This window comes from Mytilus californianus, unplaced genomic scaffold (assembly GCF_021869535.1).
Source record: "Mytilus californianus isolate M0D057914Y unplaced genomic scaffold, xbMytCali1.0.p SCAF_13, whole genome shotgun sequence".
NCBI lineage: Eukaryota > Metazoa > Mollusca > Bivalvia > Mytilida > Mytilidae > Mytilus > Mytilus californianus.
Window position 1 is genome coordinate 41,482,910 of NW_026262615.1, and position 23,986 is coordinate 41,506,895.

The following is a 23,986-nucleotide window of genomic DNA, read 5'->3' on the forward strand; positions in this document are numbered from 1 at the left end:
CATTGAGGTTTGGGAAAAACATTTTTATGGACCTCCTTTTCTGTACCTTTTCTGGAGGGTCCATTTGCTTCAAAATCTTAGTTTCTGCTATATTACATATGTCAGGTATTTCTGGCCAATTAAAGTGATTTTCCTCTACTCTCTTCAAGCATTTTACTTTGTAGAGGGGTTCATCATCTTCCCCTTTTGCCAATTCTAAAATCTAAAATAATAAGAATAAAATATAAAGTACATGTAGTATTAATTGCACGTGCATATTGACATAGCAGTCACAAGTAGCACGAGTAGAACTCATTATATATAAATTGAAAATATTTCTTGCAATTGTTAAGCCTTTACCATGTTAACCATGTTTACTGTACGATTAAGCATTGACCAGCATGTGTTTTCTTGAATTATCAACATATTTATTAAGTGAACTGACTTCTGAGAGTAGCATATATTCAGAAAATTCAGTTCTAATTTCTATTAACACATGAGTACAGGAAAACATCTTTTCTAAGTAGATAACATTTTATCATGCAGAACACCTCATCATAAAAATATGAACTCTTTAGTAGAAGTGGACAAATCCTCAAAAATACTTGCCTCTGCTATGTAGTTTCTTTTCTTGCTGCTTTTCACCAGGTCGAATTCAACTAGTAAAAAATCACCTGAAAAGATCAAAATTGCAGTTATCTATTACTGTAAAGGGCAAGGCACAAAAAACAATTGGTAGCCCAAGAATAAAGATGCTTTTTCAGCTTTGCACCAGTTTATTTTATACCTTTCTAGTTCGAACATTTATTATGTCCTTTATACATTGTCTGTAAGACTACCATTTTCTTGCAAATTAGATTCCACTGAAACTTTCACATTTCAGACTTGAAATATATAGGGTATAATACTAATCAACTCCTGCTACAAATACATATAAAAGGTACCAGGCTTCTAAATTATATTACGCCAGACGCGGGTTTCGTCTATTAAAGACTCATCAGTGACGCTCGAATCGAAAAATATACATACCTATCTTAAATGCATGAGTATTTTTCACCACTTCTATACCATCCTGAAAAACAATGAACTCATTTCTATAATTAATTAGAAGTCTTTTTCCTAAACATGATAAACGTCTTCAACTAATAAATTTTCAGTAATTGGTAAATATTGGTCATCCTGTTCATGTTTCACTTGATAGTAATGATTTTTCAATCATTAATCAGGCTCAAGAATTTTTGATTAATTTGATAGGAATTCCATGGTATTGTTATTTATGCACATGTTTACCTAGTTATGGTAATTGTTAAATAATTTTTTAATAGCTATTCATTTAATGCCATCTAATGCCTATATTTCACTCATCTCGACAAAAGGAGTCGTGAGTACTTCATGAAAGAATCAGTTCCTATAAAAATTGTCTATTTAAAACATTGGTAGTGGTAAAATCATGTTTGGTCAACTCCTTCGAATTCATTCAATACTCATCTTAAAACTGACACATTAAGAATTTTAGTCCATTGATGAAGACCTTCCCGCATTTGCTCACTTTTCACTTAAAGATTTGACAGTAATGTACAGGTTTTAGTAATTCAAGTGAAACAACAATACAATAAACTGTAAATATGAAGCAGGCAAATCTCCACATTCTGATGAGGTGTGCCTTTTTATGATTTTCTAGTGGTGTTTAAATTAAGATTAAACCATGCTTAGCTATCGGTTACTAGACCTGCTGTCAACCTCGGTGAGGTAGGGAAACTATGGTGTTTGATTATCTTCATGCATTGCATGCATTTATAAGAAAAGGAATTAGAAAAAAAAGGAAAAACAAATTTGCTGTTATTTCTGAAAAATATACTATGCACATGTTAAATCTACCATCTATAGAAAAAAAACATGAGCAGAAAAACCAACTACCTTGTCTGGGACCTCCATCAACTCAGAGGCCAAAGCTGTTAGAAACGATGATTCACTATTCAACAATAAAATAAGCTAATATAAACATGTTTTATAAAATATAGAAATGCCAAATTTATTACATGGGGTTGCTTGAAATGTTTTCAGCTATGAGGGTATCACCAGCCCAGTAGTCAACACTTTGGTGTTGGCATGAAATATCAATGATGTTTTTTGTTTTTTTTTATAAATTTACTGTTTGAAAAACATAGAATTATTATAAATACTAAGGATTTTCTACCTCAAGGCACAGGTTACCTTAGCCGTTTTTGGCACAACTCATTGAATTTTTGGTCCTCAATGCTTTTATTTAGCCTTACAATTATTTTGATTTGAGCATCACTGATGAGTCTTGTATAGACAAAACACACATCAGGTGTAGCAAAAATTAAATGCCTGGTAACTCTGAAAAGTATTGTATCAATTTAAATTGGAAAATGTATGACAGCTAGAAAGAATGAAATGTTAACTCTTAAGACAATGCAAGACATTCTTCATTTGGTAAATAAAACGTTCAAAAACACATTCTTGATATTAAAGCTCTTTTCCTTATGATGAAGCCTGTAATAAACAGGAACAGTTAAATTCGAACACAGTGCAATATTGAAAACAGTGAAACAACAATAAAATAAATATATATAATAGGTTGATAATTCAATGTCAACTATGTTTGCACAACATTCTCAAGTGAACAGAAAATTTATTAACATATGATCAATAAAATAATTCTATTATTTTACCTCAACAAGGAACTATATATCCAGAGGGTAAAGTGGACTCATCTCATCTTCACTATTATAACCATAACTGCCATGAAAACTAAAAAAAAGAATAAACTCAATAATTTTGTAAACTTTATAAAAACAAAATGCTCTCAAGAGCCTGAACATGCTGAATCTCTCACCTGAAGGTTTTTGCTTAAATCTTTCATCAATGATTATTTTTGCTTTTCAATGCATATAAATATACTTACAAATGCCATTTAAGTGTTCTTTGTACATGTATCTGTCATATTTTCTTCTATGTTCTATTTTAGCCATACATGCCATGGTCTTTATTTTTAGCAGTTTTTGAGATATAAGCCTAAAACTGCATTTTACATCTTTGCCATGGTGGCCATAGTTTTGGACTTAACAGAAAATAAAACAAACTTTATTAAAGATACCCTCTAGATCCTTCAGCTTAAGTTTGGTTTGAATTGGTTCAGTTGTTTCAGAAGAGAAGATCTTTGAAATAGTTTACACCAGATGACGGACCATGACGACAAACACCAAGTAATGGCAAGAGCTAAAAATCAATTCAAGCAAGAAAATAAACAGCCTGATTTAAGGAAAAATAATAAATGAAAATTTGGATTAAGATAACAAAGACAACCGCTATATTAAAAAAATGGTCATTACTGTTTTATTGATTTACAAACCTATCATCTATAACCATGTCCTCATCTTCAAATAGTTTCTTTTGACATTCTGGTCTACAAAAAATAAGTATTAACATGTAGTATTGTACTAAAAGCATTTTATCCTGCCAGCAACCTTTCTACTATACAAATAAAGGTGAACAGATAACAGAAGCATTGAACATATACTGGTATCAGTTTTCTGTTGCAAGCTGTTATGTTAAAGCTCAGTTCAATCTGGGTTCCACATTTAATATATATGTATGCCGTTTCAACTTTTATTAAATGAACAATATCAACTTTTATGTGTAAATTGTAAGATACAAACAAAGGATAATAAGAATAATAACTGATATAAGTTACATTCTAAGCCCATTTTTAACATAACTTATATAGGTAATTTTAAAAGTTACTTTTTAAGAAATGCTCTTCTTCTTGTCAATCAGATTTATTTAAAGATTGATCTTAATCTTCACATTCATCTCTCAATACCAGATATTGATTAATTGATATTGATTTGATTAATTGCATTTAATCAGCCAGTGGTTACCTAAACAAGTTATATATTTTTTAAATTACCTAAACAGGTAATTTTTAAGAAAAGTTACTCTCAAGAGAATAATATTAAATTTCAATTGAAACAAAGGTTACAGAAACAGTGATGAGTTTTAAAAAAAGAAAGAGTCTTTACATTCTTCTAAAACCTAAATAAAGTGACCATTGTTTTGAAGACAACCCTTAATCAATCTACACATCAATGTGCTTCTTTCTTAAAAGGTTTAAATCATTTCCCCAATACCAGATATTTGTTAATTACTACAAGGACCTCGATCAACACATGATCAAGTCAACATTTTTCATCAGCCAAGGGTTACCTAAACAAGTTATATATTTTTCTAATTACATAAACAGGTAATTTTTAAATGTGCTTCTTTCTTAAAAGGTTTAAATCAATTCCCCAATACCAGATATTTATTAATTGCATTTAAGTATCACGACTTACCCCGATTCATTTAAAGGATGCTGCTCTTCATCTTCTTTGTCATCATTGTCATGTGGTCTAAAATTAAATATATGCAATTACTCCACTTTCCTTCAAAATGTAGTCATTTAATAAATTCTTTATTTTCCTTCACCGTACAAATACTGTTAAGTACTTGTTAATTATTTGATGTTAACTATGAGCAGGATGAAGTCAACATTTTAATCAGCTAGTGGTTACCTAAACAAGTTTTATTTTTTTTTAATTACCTAAACAGGTATTTTTTGGGAGACGACTTCATAAGTTTGTTTTAACTTGGGTCGCATCCCTTTTGTATATTAAACAAATAAAATATGTTTAAACTGGGGCACTAGCTGTCAAATGTATGTTCACCGATTTGACTGAAACTCTCATAATAAAATTTACTACAAGGACCTCGATCAACACATGTAGTCAATATTTTAATCAGCCAAGGGTTACCTAAACAAGTTATATATTTTTCTAATTACCTAAACAGGTAATTTTTAAATGTGCTTCTTTCTTAAAAGGTTTAAATCATTTCCCCAATACCAGATATTTATTTATTGCATTTAAGTATCACGACTTACCCCTATTCATTTAAAGGATGCTGCTCTTCATCTTCTTTGTCATCATTATCATGTGGTCTAAAATTAAATATATGCAATTACTACACTTTCCTTCAAAATGAAGTCATTTAATTAATTCTTTATTTTCCTTCACCGTACAAATATTGTTAAGTACTTGTTAATTATTTGATGTTAACTATGAGCAGCCAGTGGTTACCTAAACAAGTTATATTTTATTTTAATTACCTAAACAGGTATTTTCTTATGGAGATGACTTCATAAGTTTGTTTTAACTTGGGTCGCATCCCTTTTGTATATTAAACAAATAAAATATGTTTAGACTGGGGCACTAGCTGTCAAATGTATGTTCACCAATTTGACTGAAACTCTCATAATAAAATTTACTACGAGGACCTCGAGCAACAAATGATCAAGTCAACATTTTTATCAGCCATGGGTTACCTAAACAAGTCATATATTTGTTTAATTACCTAAGCAGGTAATTTTTATAGTTACTTTCAAGAGAATAATATTAAATTTCAATGGAACCAAAGGTTACAGAAACAGTGATGAGTTTAAAAAAAAAAAGTCTTTACATTCTTTTAAAACATAAAGAAAGTGACCATTGTTTTGAAGACAACCTTTATTCAATCTACACTTTAATGTGCTTCTTTTTTTCATTTTTATTAGATGTTTCTTTTGTTTTAGAAACATAAAAACAATACTTACGTTTCCCATCGTCTTTTTTTCCATTTTCTCCCACTTCCATTTGTTCGAGCACCACTTCCTCTATTAGATCTACAAATGTAATACTTTTTACTTTTGCATTTAAATAATTTAGATCAATGTCAGACTACACGAAATACATCGGACCGTTGGACAAATCCGGTGAATAATGGATCGGTCTGGTAAAATTTTGTTGAATTCCGGTCCGAATGTCCGGTGTTATATTTTTTGTGGATTTTTTTAAAAAAGAATTCAATTTTTGATGAAATCAAACAAAGTTTAATTTTGGACCCTTTTGACCTCAATGTGAACAAAGTTGATAACGGGGCCCAAAAATCTAAATACATGGTTAGATTCAGCATATCAAAGAACCCCATATTTCAATTTTTGTTGAAATCAAACAAAGTTTAATTTTGGACCCCGATTTGGACCAACTTGAAAACTGGGCCCATAATCAAAACTCTAAATACATGTTTAGATTCAGCATATCAAAGAACCCTAAGAATTCAATTTTTGTTAAAATCAAACTAAGTTTAATTTTGGACCCTTTGTACCTTAACGTAGACCAATTTGAAAACGGAACCAAAAATTCAGAATCTAACTACACGGTTAGATTCGGCATATCAAAGAACCCCAATAATTCAATTTTTGATGAAATCAAACAAAGTTTAATTTTGGACCCTTTGGACCTCAATGTGGACCAATTTAAAAACGGGGCCCAAAATCCAAAAACTTAATACACGGTTAGATTCAGCATATTAAAGAACCCCAAGAATTCAAGAATAAAACCCGATTGAAATTGGTCAAGAAATAAGCAATTTATACGAAGTATCTTCTTTTGCACAATACTGTGCAATTGAATATTTCTTGCTATTGCGCAATACTGTACAATTGACAATTTCTTGCTATTGTGCAATATTGTGCTATTGGATATTTCTTGCTATTGCGCAATACTGTGCAATTGAAGATTTCTTGCTATTGCGCAATACTGTGCAACTGAAGATTTCTTGCTATTGTGCAATACTGTGCAATTGAAAATTTCTTGCTATTGCACAATACTTATTATATAAAAATTTACACATCCTGTTTGGTGTGTATCTCCTACCATATCATTATTATTTGCTTTTAAATATAAATCAGAAATAACCAACTTAAAATGGAAAATTTTAAAAGAAAAAAAAAAGGAAAATAAAAAAATCCCCCCCCAAAATTTTTTGAACCCCATTATGATTCATCACCCCCAAACTCAATCCCAGCCTTCCCTTTGTGGTATGGAACCTTGCAGTACAATTTCAGAGAGATCCATACACTTGAACACAAGTTATTGTCTGGAAACTAGAATAAACTGCTTCGCTGAGCGCAGCTAGATACGCCCGCAGAGGTCCAACCCTGAACAGTTGGGGCAAAAATGGACACAATATTCAAGCTTGATTCAGGTCGGAATTTGGATTGCAATTAAATATATGACATATTATAGGTTTCTGAATAAATGTAGTCAAAGATCTTGAAATTGGTTATATGAAATGAATTTATATTCAATTAAAGATTTCTTGCTGTTGTGCAATACTTAGTAAATCTGTTGTCAGACTATAAACAAATAAAGTTCAATTAATTCTCAATGTCATATTAGAAATTTATGAAAATAAAAAGGGAGCTTACATCAATAGATATAAACAGTTCACCAAAGTTTCATGAGAATTGGTGACAGCATTTTTGAGTTATTGTCCGAAAACTGGAAAATCACCCCTTTTTTATTGAATAAAACCCCATAACTCAGAAATGTAAAATGTAAAATTTATAAAATTCTAAAGGGAGCTTACATCAATACATACAAACAATTCACCAAAGTTTCATAAGAATTGCTGAAAGCATTTTTGAGTTTTTGTCCGAAAACTGGAAAATCCCTCCTTTTCTTATGAAAACAAGAGTGCACACACTGAAATGTCTCGCCTTCTTTACTTATCATTGATATTATGTTGATAGTCCTAAATATAAAGCTTTATTATAACTGTCACATCAACTTATTATTAACCAAGTTAACTAAACATTGACCAATGAACCATGAAAATGAGGTCAAGGTCAGATGAACCATGCTAGGCAGGCATGTACAGCTAACAATTCTTCCATACAACAAATATAGTTGACCTATTGCTTTTAGTTTAAGAAAAACAGACCAAAACACAAAAACTTAACACTGAGCAATGAACCTTGAAAATGAGGTCAAGGTAAAAAAAAAAACTGTGTGACTGACAAATAGATCATAAAATATTTCCATACACCAAATATAGTTGAACTATTGCATATAGTATTAGAAAAAAAGACCAAAACTCAAAAAATTAACTTTGACCACTGAACCATGAAAATGAGGTCAAGGTCAGATGACACCTGCCCGCTAGACATGTACACCTTACAATCATTCCATACATCAACTATAGTAGGCCTATTGCATACAGTATAAGAAAAACAGACCAAAACACAAAAACTTAACTATAACCACTGAACCATGAAAATGAGGTCAAGGTCAGATGACACCTGCCAGTTGGACATGTACACCTTACAGTCCTTCCATACACCGAATATACTAGACCTATTGCTTATAGTATCTGAGATATGGACTTGACCACCAAAACTTAACCTTGTTCACTGATCCATGAAATGAGGTCGAGGTCAAGTGAAAACTGTCTGACGGGCATGAGGACCTTGCAAGGTACGCACATACCAAATATAGTTGAACTATTGCATATAGTATTAGAAAAAAAGACCAAAACTCAAAAACTTAACTGAGGTCAAGGTTAGATGACACCTGCCCGCTAGACATGTACACCTTACAATCATTCCATACACCAAATATAGTAGACCTATGGCATACAGTATAGGAAAAACAGACCAAAACACAAAAACTTAACTATAACCACTGAACCATGAAAATGAGGTCAAGGTCAGATGACACCTGCCAGTTGGACATGTACACCTTACAGTCCTTCCATACACCGAATATACTAGACCTATTGCTTATAGTATCTGAGATATGGACTTGACCACCAAAACTTAACCTTGTTCACTGATCCATGAAATGAGGTCGAGGTCAAGTGAAAACTGTCTGACGGGCATGAGGACCTTGCAAGGTACGCACATACCAAATATAGTTGAACTATTGCATATAGTATTAGAAAAAAAGACCAAAACTCAAAAACTTAACTTTGACCACTGAACCATGAAAATGAGGTCAAGGTTAGATGACACCTGCCCGCTAGACATGTACACCTTACAATCATTCCATACACCAAATATAGTAGACCTATGGCATACAGTATAGGAAAAACAGACCAAAACACAAAAACTTAACTATAACCACTGAACCATGAAAATGAGGTCAAGGTCAGATGACACCTGCCAGTTGGACATGTACACCTTACAGTCCTTCCATACACCGAATATACTAGACCTATTGCTTATAGTATCTGAGATATGGACTTGACCACCAAAACTTAACCTTGTTCACTGATCCATGAAATGAGGTCGAGGTCAAGTGAAAACTGTCTGACGGGCATGAGGACCTTGCAAGGTACGCACATACCAAATAGAGTTATCCTATTACTTATAATAAGAGAGAATCTAACATTACAAAAAATCTGGACTTTTTTTTCAAGTAGTCACTGAACCATGAAAATGAGGTCAAGGACATTGGACATGTGACTGACAGAAACTTCGTAACATGAGGCATCCATATACAAAGTATGAAGCATCCAGACCTTCCACCTTCTAAAATATAAAGCTTTTAAGAAGTTAGCTAACGCCGCCGCCGCCGCCGGATCACTATCCCTATGTCGAGCTTTCTGCGACAAAAGTCGCAGGCTCGACAAAAACCCTGTAACTCAGAAACGTAAAATCTAAAATTTATAAGAATCGAAAGGGAGCTCATGTCAATAGATATTAACAATTCACCATAATTTCTTGCAAGTTGGTGAAAGCATTCTTGACTTATTGTCCGAAAACTGGAAAATCCCCCTTTTTTTAATGAATAAAACCCCATAACTCGGACACCTAAAATCTAAATTTTATAAAAAACGAAAGGGAGCTCACGTCAATAGATATAAACAATTCACCAAAGTTTTATGCAAATTGGTTAAAGCATTTTTGAGTTACTGTCCGACATGTTGACGACGGACGGACGGACAGAGGTATACCATAATACGTCCCGTAAACGGGCGTATAAAAATGTGTTTTTTGGCCCCTTTTTGGCCCTAAATTCCTAAACGTTTAGGGCAATTACCCCTAAACTCAAACCCAGCTTTCCCTTTGTGATATGGAACCTTGTAGTACAATTTCAGAAAGATCCATACACTTACAAGTTATTGTCCTGAAACTAGAAAAATGCTTGTTTTTTGCCCATTTTTTGGCCCCTAATTCCTAAAATATTGAGGCAATTACCCCCATCATCAATCCCAGCCTTCCCTTTGTGGTATGGTACCTTGCAGTACAATTTTTTAGAGAGATCCATACACTTGAACACAAGTTATTGTCTGGAAACTAGAAAAATGCTTATTTTTGGCCCCTTTTTGGCCCCCAATTCCTAAACGTTTCTGCAATTACCCCCAAACTCAATTCCAGCTTTTCCTTTGTGATATGGAACCTTGTAGTACAATTTCAGAAAGATCCATACACTTAAAACACAAGTTATTGTCATGAAACTAGAAAAATGCTTGTTTTTTGCCCCTTTTTTGGCCCCTAATTCCTAAAATTTTGAGGCAATTACCCCCAAAATCAATCCCAGCATTCCTTTTGTGATATGGAACCTTGTGGTACAATGTCAGAGAGATCCATACACTAACACACAAGTTATGTCTGGAAGTTACAAAAATGCTTATTTTTTGCCCCTAATTCCTTTACTGTTGGTACCATAACCCCCAAAATCAATCCCAACCTTCCTTTTGTGGTATTGAACCTTGTGGTAAAATTTCATAGAGATCCATTCACTTAAACTAAAGTTAGAGTGCGAAATCCAATGTGTCTTCGGACAACGCCAGACGACAATGACGACGCCAACGTCATACCAATATACGACCACAAAAATTTTTTTGCGGTCGTATAAAAACTGCAAAATTTTGTTAAAACTACCAATTCGGTGGCAGCAACCCAACAATGGGTTGTTCGATTCGTCTGAAAATATCAGAGCTGATAGATCTTGACCAATTGAACAATTTTACCCCACATCAGATTTGCTCTAAAAGCTTTAGTTTTTGAGATACATGTATAAGCCAAAAACTGCATTTGACCCCTATGTTCTATTTTTAGCCATGGCGGCCATATTTGTCGATGGATCAAAACTTCAGATAAAATTTATCTGAAGTTTTGATCCATCGACAAATATGGCCGAACTAGATACTCATGGATTTTTCTAGCATTCCACAGGGTCCGGTATTCGGACCCATTCCCAATGGCAAATACGTATACCCTACATTTTTCCCAATTTTGGGAGCAAAATTCCCAAACGATCTCAAAATTTATTTTCATCTTTATTATTCATGACAGCGATGTTCATTTTGTTCAACCGCTAGCTTTATGCCGAAAATCGCCAACAAGTAATGTGTAAATCCGAGTAAAATCGTATATGACTGACAAAAACAACATTGAAAAACAATGGATGCCATAAACCGGAAATGAAGACAATAGGTAGCAATAAACAGTTAGGAAAAAATATTAAAATTTTCCCTCATTAATTTTACCATCCCCTTTTCATTGCCTTCTTGCAATATTAAGCTTACTGTTTGTGTCATATATGTGCATATGTATGTAATCAGAATCTTCCATAGATTTCATATCCAGTATATGAAATGGTAAAATATAATTTCTCCTTGGTGTATCCATGGCAACAATCTGTATTTTTTTGTTATAAAATATAGCAAAAAGGGGGGAAAAGATGTCACATATTTCCCCAAAATTTGACCAAAAGTAGAATTTCAATCACTTCAAGTAATACCTTTTCTGAAACTGTTTACATATATCTTTCAATAAATCCAATGAAAATCATATGTCTTTCGTCTCATTTTTTTGTAAAATTGCGTCAAAAACTTCGTGTAGAAAAAATGTGTTTGTAAACATTACATTAGTTTCTGGACCGATGACCGGTCTAGCTATGAAAATACGGAGAGTCAAACAGAAAATAGCCCATAAAACATGTAAAAAATAATCTTGATGTTCTTATAAACCACCTTTGAAGGCTAAATTAGTACTCAGCTGTCTAAATATGAATTTTATTACACAATAACTTTCATATTTGAAAAATCCACCGGGGCCAAAATGCGAAACCAAACTCCTAACTGTGTATTGCTACCTTAATAGTAAATATTTTTTTCAAATTCTCCCCTTTAACTAATTTTCTGTGTTCTGCTAGCTAAAACGAGTAAAATGGCCTTTTATTTTTGAAAATTGGTTGAGTAATGAATATTTTATGAAGGTTAGCAGTTGACACTGAAACGCGACAAAAACTGATTTAAAGAAAGGTGCCAAGTCAAAGTGTAAAATCTTGTTTCTACCTCAATTTTTGGCAAAATCTTAAAAACTATACCTCTTTTGTCAGTTTTTTAATGTTGAAAATCTTTATAAAACCTCTGATGATGCAAAATTGTACAAAATTTAACAATTTCAAGCATGAAAATGTTAATCTTTATGTTTAATGTATACCAAAGACTTGATTAAAACACTTGGTAATGGGGAATCAATTTCTTACAGCTGAATCAACTATACATTTAATATATGTCAAAATGTAACATGAAATCTTGATAAAAATAATAATTTGATATATTCGCAAGAAAAAATACAAAACATTCAATACTTAGGCTACTACAAACTGCGCAATCCTCCAGAAGCAAGGGTTAAGCAAATAGAGTACAATTATATGCTTTGTGTCAAAATGTCTAATTTTGGTTGCTAAGGACTGTAAACAATAAAATTGACATGTATTGTCATTCTTAAACACTTAATCCCATCAGAAGTTGATTTAGAATCTAAATATCAATAGATTTGTGGTATGAAAAGTCTTAAATTGTACAATTTTGAGCTTGGTAATTATGCCATAAGGTAGCAATAAACAGTTAGGAAAAAATATTAAAATTTTCCCTCATTAATTTTACCATCCCCTTTTCATTGCCTTCTTGCAATATTAAGCTTACTGTTTGTGTCATATATGTGCATATGTATGTAATCAGAATCTTCCATAGATTTCATATCCAGTATATGAAATGGTAAAATATAATTTCTCCTTGGTGTATCCATGGCAACAATCTGTATTTTTTTGTTATAAAATATAGCAAAAAGGGGGGAAAAGATGTCACATATTTCCCCAAAATTTGACCAAAAGTAGAATTTCAATCACTTCAAGTAATACCTTTTCTGAAACTGTTTACATATATCTTTCAATAAATCCAATGAAAATCATATGTCTTTCGTCTCATTTTTTTGTAAAATTGCGTCAAAAACTTCGTGTAGAAAAAATGTGTTTGTAAACATTACATTAGTTTCTGGACCGATGACCGGTCTAGCTATGAAAATACGGAGAGTCAAACAGAAAATAGCCCATAAAACATGTAAAAAATAATCTTGATGTTCTTATAAACCACCTTTGAAGGCTAAATTAGTACTCAGCTGTCTAAATATGAATTTTATTACACAATAACTTTCATATTTGAAAAATCCACCGGGGCCAAAATGCGAAACCAAACTCCTAACTGTGTATTGCTACCTTAATAGTAAATATTTTTTTCAAATTCTCCCCTTTAACTAATTTTCTGTGTTCTGCTAGCTAAAACGAGTAAAATGGCCTTTTATTTTTGAAAATTGGTTGAGTAATGAATATTTTATGAAGGTTAGCAGTTGACACTGAAACGCGACAAAAACTGATTTAAAGAAAGGTGCCAAGTCAAAGTGTAAAATCTTGTTTCTACCTCAATTTTTGGCAAAATCTTAAAAACTATACCTCTTTTGTCAGTTTTTTAATGTTGAAAATCTTTATAAAACCTCTGATGATGCAAAATTGTACAAAATTTAACAATTTCAAGCATGAAAATGTTAATCTTTATGTTTAATGTATACCAAAGACTTGATTAAAACACTTGGTAATGGGGAATCAATTTCTTACAGCTGAATCAACTATACATTTAATATATGTCAAAATGTAACATGAAATCTTGATAAAAATAATAATTTGATATATTCGCAAGAAAAAATACAAAACATTCAATACTTAGGCTACTACAAACTGCGCAATCCTCCAGAAGCAAGGGTTAAGCAAATAGAGTACAATTATATGCTTTGTGTCAAAATGTCTAATTTTGGTTGCTAAGGACTGTAAACAATAAAATTGACATGTATTGTCATTCTTAAACACTTAATCCCATCAGAAGTTGATTTAGAATCTAAATATCAATAGATTTGTGGTATGAAAAGTCTTAAATTGTACAATTCTGAGCTTGGTAAGTATGCCATAAGGTAGCAATAAACAGTTAGGAAAAAATATTAAAATTTTCCCTCATTAATTTTACCATCCCCTTTTCATTGCCTTCTTGCAATATTAAGCTTACTGTTTGTGTCATATATGTGCATATGTATGTAATCAGAATCTTCCATAGATTTCATATCCAGTATATGAAATGGTAAAATATAATTTCTCCTTGGTGTATCCATGGCAACAATCTGTATTTTTTTGTTATAAAATATAGCAAAAAGGGGGGAAAAGATGTCACATATTTCCCCAAAATTTGACCAAAAGTAGAATTTCAATCACTTCAAGTAATACCTTTTCTGAAACTGTTTACATATATCTTTCAATAAATCCAATGAAAATCATATGTCTTTCGTCTCATTTTTTTGTAAAATTGCGTCAAAAACTTCGTGTAGAAAAAATGTGTTTGTAAACATTACATTAGTTTCTGGACCGATGACCGGTCTAGCTATGAAAATACGGAGAGTCAAACAGAAAATAGCCCATAAAACATGTAAAAAATAATCTTGATGTTCTTATAAACCACCTTTGAAGGCTAAATTAGTACTCAGCTGTCTAAATATGAATTTTATTACACAATAACTTTCATATTTGAAAAATCCACCGGGGCCAAAATGCGAAACCAAACTCCTAACTGTGTATTGCTACCATAACAATACCGGGTCAATTCCGGGGACGGATAAGGGTAATTCCGGGTTTGCCGATCAAATACAATAAAAAAATAATAATTCCAGGCAGGTGACAAAATACATGTTGATGATGAAATATAAACACTAGAATTGAAAACCAAAAGATATATGGGAAAACAAGAAAAAACAGGAAATAATTTATACAGAAACTCAAAATTACTTTTAGTCAAGGATTTGTATTGTTTTGGTTCACAAATTTTCAAGTCAAAATCCAATAAAATGTGACAGTAATTTTCCTAATCATTAATAAATGTTGATATTACATGTAGATGTTTTTATAGTGTAAACATATAACTACAATTCCAAGAGGTAATTTCTTCTCTATTTTGAAGGGCCAGTAAAATTCTGGAAGTTTCTTACTTTATTTTCACAATAAAAGATAATTTTAATAATTTAATTTTGGATGTAACACGTCTTCTGATTGGCTGACGTTGTTTTGTTTATGAGCTCATAGACATAATTTTGTCATGTGACCGTGACGTCATCAACGTTTTTTCATGGTTTACTCCAGTTTAAAATGGAATTTAGACTTAAATTATAAGAAATGACAGTAATATTTTTTCTGTCTATTCGAAATAACATAAAAAATGTGGTGCACACTTTAAAATAACCCGCTACGCTTTCTTCATAGACAGAAAAATTATTACAGTCATTCCTTAAATAAGCTAAACACACTTAAGCTCAAATCTGGTATATTTGCTGTTTTCCCTATTTCATTGAAAAGCGCGTGAAAAAATTCCCAAAACTGGCCAGGGTCCTTTTTCCCAAAATACACAGAAAAAACTGGATACCCTAAGGAACATTTAGTTAAAGTTTGAAGGTATTTGGCCCAGTAGTTTCAGAGGAGAAGATTTTTGAAATAGTTTACGACGACAGACGACGACGACGGACGCCAAGTGATGGCATAAGCTCACATGAGGTCCTTCCGGCCCCGGTGAGCTAAAAAGGAGAAAATTGATTAATTGTGTGATTTTTCAAGGTCTAGGGATCATAAATCTGCAAAATATCATCAAACCAGAACAAAATTTAAACTTGATCTGAAACTTGTCAGACATCGGTAACCTATAAAACCAAATATCAATATAATATCTTTAAGTGTGATGAAAAATCTGTAACTTGTCATGGTTAACCTATAAACCAAAAAGTCCAAGGACCATAACGGCAAAGAATCAGCCGATGGGAACAAAATTTAAACTTGATCTGTAACTTGTCATGGTTAAACTAAATGCCAAATATGAAGTCAATATCTTCAAGCATGATGAAACAAGAATGTGTCCATAGTACACCGATGCCCACTTGCACTATCATATTGTTCAGTGGACTGAAATGGGGTTCAAAACTCTAATTTGGCATTAAAATTAGAAATATCATATCATAGGGAACATGTATACTAAGTTTCAAGTTGATTGGACCTCAACTTCATCAAAAACTACCTTGACCAAAAAATTTAACCTGACACGGGACAGACAGACGAACGAAAATATTATTGTTATCACACATTATCTTAACAAGACTCTAAACTTTAAAAGCTACAAATATAGGATAAGCTAAAAAGACTTTATTAGTATATGGAAAGTACATTAGAAATTGTCATTCAAAGAAACAAAATGTTTTCAAAAATCCGCAAAAAAGGGTTTTCTTCTAATGTGAATCAACTATAAACACGTTTGAATAAAATTGAATCGGAAAACATGTTACCAAAGTCATGATCAAACCCGGCTATTTTTGGCTCAGTGGTGTACATTTCAGCATTTGTTTTTTTTAAACTGTCTGACGACATAGTAAAGGCATGGTTGGGAGAATTTACTTTCTATTGAAATTATAATAGCGTTTTTTGGACATTAGAGAAACAGATTCTTACATTGTTAGCAGTAGATTATCGTGTTTCTCCAATCTTGATAGTTAAATTATTGAATTTTAAATCCTTGCAGAGGCTCGGACTTAAAATTCCATATTTAACTATCTCTATTGGGGAAACACGATAATCCACTGCTAACAATGAAAGAATCTATATTTCCTTAATACTTTATATACATCTTTCTTTAAAAACATAGACATAATTTATAAATACAATGAAGAATTGATATTAATAGTTGTAATACAAAGATCCACTTGTTTTTATAAGGGCTCACTGCATGCCATAGGGGCCCTGCTCTAATTATGCTTAAGTGCATCCCTATATAATAAAACCTAATTGTATCAGGTAAATTTTTCCTGCTACTGGTCTTGGCTTAGCATATTAAAGGGTACAATGTAGTAAAAATATCACTTCTTTAAGTCATCTCTGTGATCATTAAAAAATCTTTGAAATTCATAATTAATATACATTGTAATATAAGAAAAATATGTTATTAATTAATATTGTTTTGGGTTATAAATTGTAAAAAACTTGAAAATGATAAAGTTCTAATCAGTGAATCATAATTTCAGGAAATTGATATTTAATACTACAATTATCAGATAAATCTTTGACCTACAATGTACAAGCCTGTAGTATATCAGCTTGATTAATTGTTATTATTCATGGTAAAAATGTCCAGATGTTTGACAAAATCTGTTTACATGCTAGTAAAATCTGTTGGAATTTGGAAACCTCTGTATTAGATACACCACAAGGGTGACAACCTGAGAAGGTGTATCTAATTTACACCCAAAGATATATATTGCTTTATGTTAAATTATCTATAATTTAGGAGGGGGTCTTTCATGAATTCTACCTTATTTATTAGATACACCTTTTACAACCCCAGATATTCATGATATTATAATACATGTATATATATATGTAAAATGAAAAATATAACTATGGCTGGGATTTTTTTGTAGATTAATTAGGCCGTAAGTTTTCTTGTTTGAATTGTTTTACATTTGTCCTTTTATAGCTGACTATGCGGTATGGGCTTTGCTCATTGTTGAAGGCTGTACGGTGACCTATAGTTGTTAATTTCTGTGTCATTTGGTCTCTTGTGAATAGTTGTCTCATTCGTAATCACACCACATCTTCTTTTTTTTATACATATTGAATATGGTAGCTAGAAAACAACCAACCATAGAAATGCAAACTTTCAATTACATTTTGTACCTCCAAAACAGGAGGGATCAATATATTAATACACTGAGGTTTAGGGTTTAAAATTGGGTTTAATACTGCACATCAGTAAAATCTGCATTATATCTTTGAATATATATTCTTTTAAAATATTTCATTTGATACAAAATAACTTAGAATAGTAATTTTAATAATCACTAGAGCTTCAACTTTTAAAAAAATGTGCTTCACTGAGCGCAGCTGGATACAACCATAGAGGTCCAATCCTGAACAGTTAGGATAAAAATGGACACAATATTCAAGCTTGATGCAGGTCCGAATTTGGATTTTAATTAAATATTTGACACATTATAGGTTTCTGTCACAGAATAAATGTATTGGAAGAACTTGAAATTGGTTAAATGATTTGAATTTATTTTCAATTGAAGATTTCATGCTGTTGTGCAATACAATGTGCTGTTGTGCAATACTTAGTAAATCTGTTTTTAGACTATACACAAAGAAATAGCAAAATAACAAGTGTACTATCTGAATATAGTCATGATAGTCAGAACTGCAAATTCTAGCTCTTTTGACCTAGATTAATTTAATTCTGAAATTTAACAGCAATACACCAATCTACATAACAACCTGTGATTCAGTAAGATCAATATATTACCAAGGTAGCTGTATAGTTTGATGAAAATCCAAGTTGATTTGAAAAAGTTATTAAAAAATTTAAAGTGTACTATCTAAATTTTGTCCGAACTGCAAATTCTAGCTTTTTTTACCAAGATTAATTTAATTCTGAAATTTGACAGCAATACACCAAACTACATCATGACCTGTGATTCAGTAAGATCAATATATTACTAAGGTAGCTGTATAGTTTGATGAATATCCAAGTTGATTTGAAAAAGTTATTAAAAAATTTAAAGTGTACTATCTAAATTTTGTCCGAACTGCAAATTCTAGCTTTTTTTACCAAGATTAATTTAATTCTGAAATTTGACAGCAATACACCAAAATACATAACTACCTGTGATTCAGTAAGATCAATATATTACCAAGTTAGCTGTATAGTTTGATGAAAATCCAAGTTGATTTGAAAAAGTTATAAACAGAATTAAAGTGTACTATCTGAATATAGTCTGAACTGCAAATTATAGCTTTTTTGACCTAGATTAATTTAATCCTTAAATTTGACAGCAATACACCACACTACATAATGACCTGGGATTCAGTAAGATCAATATATTACTAAGATAGCTGTATAGTTTGATGAAAATCATAGTTGATTTGAAAAAGTTATAAAAAAAATTAAAGTGTACTATCTGAATTTTGTCTGAACTGCAAATCCTAGCTTTTTTTACCTAGATTAATTTAATCCTTAAATTTGACAGCAATACATCAAACTACATAACGACCTGTGATTCAGTAAGATCAATATATTACCAAGGTAGCTGTATAGTTTGATGAAAATCCAAGTTGATTTGAAAAAGTTATAAAAATAATTAAAGATGCATATCTGAATTTAATCATTTTTTTTGTACCTATTAATTAAATTATTTAATTTCACAGCAATGAACCAAACTACCAAATAAACTGGAATTTTGAAAGATCTATATTTAATTTAGTTAGATGGGCTGATTTACACCAGTCAAGACTAAACTTGAAGGTCCAGATTAGTCGAGACAGGTCAAGACTGGTCGAGCCTTGGTCGAGACCATTTCAGACGACACCAAGTTCAGCAAGTACTGAATCAGACTAATTAAGTAAAGTCGAGACCTAGTTGAGTACAGTTAAGTACTGTCGAGACAATGTCGACACTAGTCGAGTAAAATATGTGCTCGACTTTACTGGTCGAGCACAAAATCTGGTCTTTTCAGACTCTTGAGCAGTTTGTAGTGATACTTTAAGCAGCCCAACATGTATTGCGTATTGAACAGTGAAAATTACTTTACATAATGATTTCGCCTTCAGGCTAACTTGATTGGTAGATTTTCATCCAAATTTCAGAAAAAATCGGTCGGGTGGGAGGATTTTATTTTTTAATTTGTATTCCCTATATTACACTGACATGGTTTTGAGAACAGTAACATGATTTGTATCTACCAAAGATGCTGTTTCTTACTTGGTATCTGCATAATAATAAATTGTGCCTTTCCAGTAAATATTTTTACTACATAGCAAAACATAGAGACTTCTAAATTATCCCTTGTAAATTTTGAACAGGATGTAATGAAGCCAAATAAACATGAAAAATGTCACAATATAAACCGGTAACAGAAATGAACAAAATCCGCAAATCTGCAAATCCTAAAATTTATAAAATAAAATAAATGAAGGCGGGACATTTCATACAGAGTATATATCTCCCAATTGATACGATATTCCTGGGCTTGTGTTTCCTATCATGATTTCCTTGATAGAGGATTGCTGCTCACAAGGAAGCTATTAAACCAAGAGTTCCAAATGGTGAAGTTGAAATCATCCCTTCGTAAATTGTACGGACGCCATCACATGTTGGTTGACCTTTATGGAATAACCGTTCCACAGATGATATCGGATATGTTCCTTATGTTGTAACTACAATACCCTTCCCTTTTCACGAATGTGACTTACCGAATTAGACTATTTACCGGATTTGTAATAACATAAGCAACACGACATGTGGAGCAGGATCTGCTTACCCTTCCGGAGCACCTGAGATCACCCCCAGTTTTTGGTGGGGATCGTGTTGCTTAGTCTTTAGTTTTTTATGTTGTGTCATCTGTACTATTATTTGTCTGTTTGTCTTTTTATTTTTGGCCATGGCGTTGTCAGTTTGTTTTCGATCTATGAGTTTGACTGTCCCTCTGGTATCTTTTGCCCCTCTTTCAGATGGGTGGGTGGTATGAAAATCTATCAATTAATTTGAATTGGCCTTAGCTGTATACAGAGGCAGATTTAGAGGGAGCACCCCGCCCCCTTTTTTGTGGGAAAACTTTTGTTGCTTATATAGGGTAGTACTGGAGCAGGCTTGCATTTTTTTAATTGTAATCTCGGTCCTGCCTTTTTATTTTTCACTTTATTTGGTCCTGCCTTTATTTTAAAAGTTTATCCAGGTTTTTTGCCCAGTTGCTCATCCTGCCATTTTTTGAAATTCCTGTCCTGCCATTTTTTTTACTCAAAAGTCCTGTCCTGCCTTTTTTTTGAAAAATTTCATCCTAGCTCCCCCCCCCCCCCCCATAAAAATCAAATGGTAGTTCCCTAAGTCATCATGATCAGAAACCAGATATAATCAAAGCGCGAAAGCGCTGTAAAGGCAGTTAATTACAGGTTGTGTGTATTTTTAGTCCAGTTATATCATTATCTTGCATAGTACAGTGTACTTATCAGAGGTGGCTTTCAGTATTTAAGATTTAGAGTTCTCTAATGATATTGAACAAGTTTTATGAATGTCATATTCTGAGCACTATATGAAGGCGTTTGTTCTCACTTGTTTATGAACTTGTGCATTATATCCAGTTTGTACCTTTTTTATCTATGTTTATAGTCAAATTAGTTATCAAAGGTACCAGGATTATAATTTAATACGCCAGACTCGCGTTTCATCTACATAAGACTCATCAGTGACGCTCAGATCAAAATAGTTATAAAGCCAAACAAGTACAAAGTTGAAGAGCATTGAGGACCCAAAATTCCAAAAAATTGTGCCAAATACGGCTAAGGTAATCTATTCCTTGGATAAGAAAATCCTTAGTTTTTCGAAAAATTCAAAGTTTTGTAACAGAAAGTTTATAAAAATGACCATATAATTGATATTCAAATACTGTTTAAAATAGTTAGGCATTTTCTTTTTAGAAATAAGTAAATGTTATCAACTGTATTTTATTCAACTCTGCAAATGTGGTGGATGATAGTTGTTTCATTGGCAATCATAACACATCTCTTTATTTATATAATGATCTATATTCAACGACCTCAGGTACAAAAAAAATGTATGTAACTAAACTGTGATGGGAAACCTTTGACTTCTTTCTTTTATATAAACTTTTGATTTGGTACCATAGAACTATGTAGAATAAATGTACATTGCATCATGTCAACTCTTTCAATGACAATACTTTTTTAGAAACTATAACTCCAAGCAAAATTATATTTCCAAGTTTAAAGTAATTTATGAATGAAAAAAGGAGTTCTTAATTAAGAAATAAACTGATTCGCTGAGCTCAGCTGGATACACCGCAGAGGTCCAACCCTGAACAGTTGGGGCAAAAATGGACACAATATTCAAGCTTGATACAGGTCTGTATTTGGATTGTAATTAAATATTTTACATATTATAGTTTTGGAATAAATGTAGTCAAAGAACTTGAAATCGGTTATATGAATTGAATTTATATTCAATTAAAGATTTCTTGCTGTTGTGCAATACTTAATAAATCTGTTGCCAGACTATAAACAAATAAAGTTCAATTTCTTCTCAATGTCATATTTGAAATTTATGAAAATCTATAGGGAGATTACATCAATAGCTATAAATAATTCACCCAAGTTTCATGCGAACTGCTTAAAGCATTTTTGAGTTGTTGTCCAACAACAGTGCACACGCTGAAATGTCTCGCCTTCTTTACTAATCACTGATATTATGTTGATAGTCCTTAATATAAAGCTTTATTACAACTGTCACATAAACTTAACATTAACCAAGAAAACTAAACATTGACCAATGAACCATGAAAATGAGGTCAAGGTCAGATGAACCATGCCAGGCAGGCATGTACAGCTAACAATTCTTCCATACAACAAATATAGTTGACCTATTGCCTTTAGTTTAAGAAAAACAGACCAAAACACAACTAGATACGCCCGCAGAGGTCCAACCCTGAACAGTTGGGGCAAAAATGGACACAATATTCAAGCTTGATTCAGGTCTGAATTTGGATTGTAATTAAATATTTGACATATTATAGGTTTCTGAATAAATGTAGTCAAAGATCTTGAAATTGGTTATATGAATTGAATATGCAATTAAAGATTTCTTGCTGTTGTGCAATACTTAGTAAACCTGTTGTCAGACTATAAACAAATAAAGTTCAATTAATTCTCAATGTCATATTAGAAATTTATGAAAATAAAAAGGGAGCTTACAACAATAGATATAAACAATTCACCAAAGTTTCATGAGAATTGGTGACAGCATATTTGAGTTATTGTTCGAAAACTGGAAAATCACCCATTTTTTTAATGAATAAAACCCCATAACTCAGAAATGTAAAATGTAAAATTTATAAAATTCTAAAGGGAGCTTACATCAATACATACAAACAATTCACCAAAGTTTCATAAGAATTGCTGTAAGCATTTTAGAGTTTTTGTCCGAAAACTGGAAAATCCCCCCTTTTTTTATGAATAAAACCCCGTAACTCGGAAACGTAAAATCTAAAATTTATAAAAATCGAAAGGGAGCTCATGTCAATAGATATAAACAATTCACCACAATTTCTTGCAAGTTGGTGAAAGCATTCTTGACTTATTGTCCGAAAACTGGAAAATCCCCCTTTTTTTAATGAATAAAACCCCATAACTCGGAAACGTAAAATCTAAATTTTATAAAAAATAAAAGGGAGCTCACGTCAATAGATATAAACAATTCACCAAAGTTTTATGCAAATTGGTAAAAGCATTTTTGAGTTAATGTTCGACATATTGACGACGGACAACGGTATACCATAATACGTCCTGTAAACGGGCGTATAAAAACTTAACAGAGCAATGAACTGTGAAAATGAGGTCAAGGTCAAATAAAACCTGCGCGACTGACATAAAGATCATAAAATATTTCCATACACCAAATATAGTTGACCTATTGCATATAGTATTAGAAAAAAAGACCAAAACTCAAAATCTTAACTTTGACCACTGAACCATGAAAATGAGGTCACGGTCAAATGACACCTGCCAGCTAGACATGTACATCTTACAATCATTCCATACACCAAATATAGTAGACCTATTGCATACAGTATAAGAAAAACAGACCAAAACACAAAAACTTAACTATAACTACTGAACCATGAAAATGAGGTCAAGGTCAGATGACACCTGCCAGTTGGACATGTACACTTTACAGTCCTTCCATACACCGAATATAC

General features: G+C 32.1%; 1 protein-coding gene and 2 long non-coding RNA genes across 6 annotated transcripts in view; 2 read left to right on the forward strand and 1 right to left on the reverse strand.

Annotated features, from left to right (window-relative positions):
* LOC127723947 (uncharacterized) overlaps positions 1 to 23,986 on the forward strand; it is a 124,079-nt gene that overhangs the window by 32,670 nt on the left and 67,423 nt on the right. The gene's annotated exons all lie outside the window — the stretch shown is intronic.
* On the reverse strand, positions 541 to 20,097 carry LOC127723687 (uncharacterized). Of its 4 annotated transcripts, XR_007992205.1 has the most exons (7): positions 19,981 to 20,097; positions 5,633 to 5,701; positions 4,925 to 4,981; positions 4,338 to 4,394; positions 3,356 to 3,409; positions 1,009 to 1,051; positions 541 to 653 (listed from the first exon to the last, which is right to left on the reverse strand). It is a non-coding gene; the product is annotated as an uncharacterized LOC127723687 (long non-coding RNA). The 4 variants fall into 4 exon arrangements; XR_007992207.1 differs by lacking the exon at positions 4,925 to 4,981 and having other exon boundaries at positions 570 to 653; XR_007992206.1 differs by lacking the exons at positions 541 to 653; positions 1,009 to 1,051 and adding an exon at positions 2,699 to 2,754.
* On the forward strand, positions 21,934 to 23,295 carry LOC127723690 (uncharacterized). Its single transcript, XR_007992210.1, has 2 exons — positions 21,934 to 22,136; positions 22,764 to 23,295. It is a non-coding gene; the product is annotated as an uncharacterized LOC127723690 (long non-coding RNA).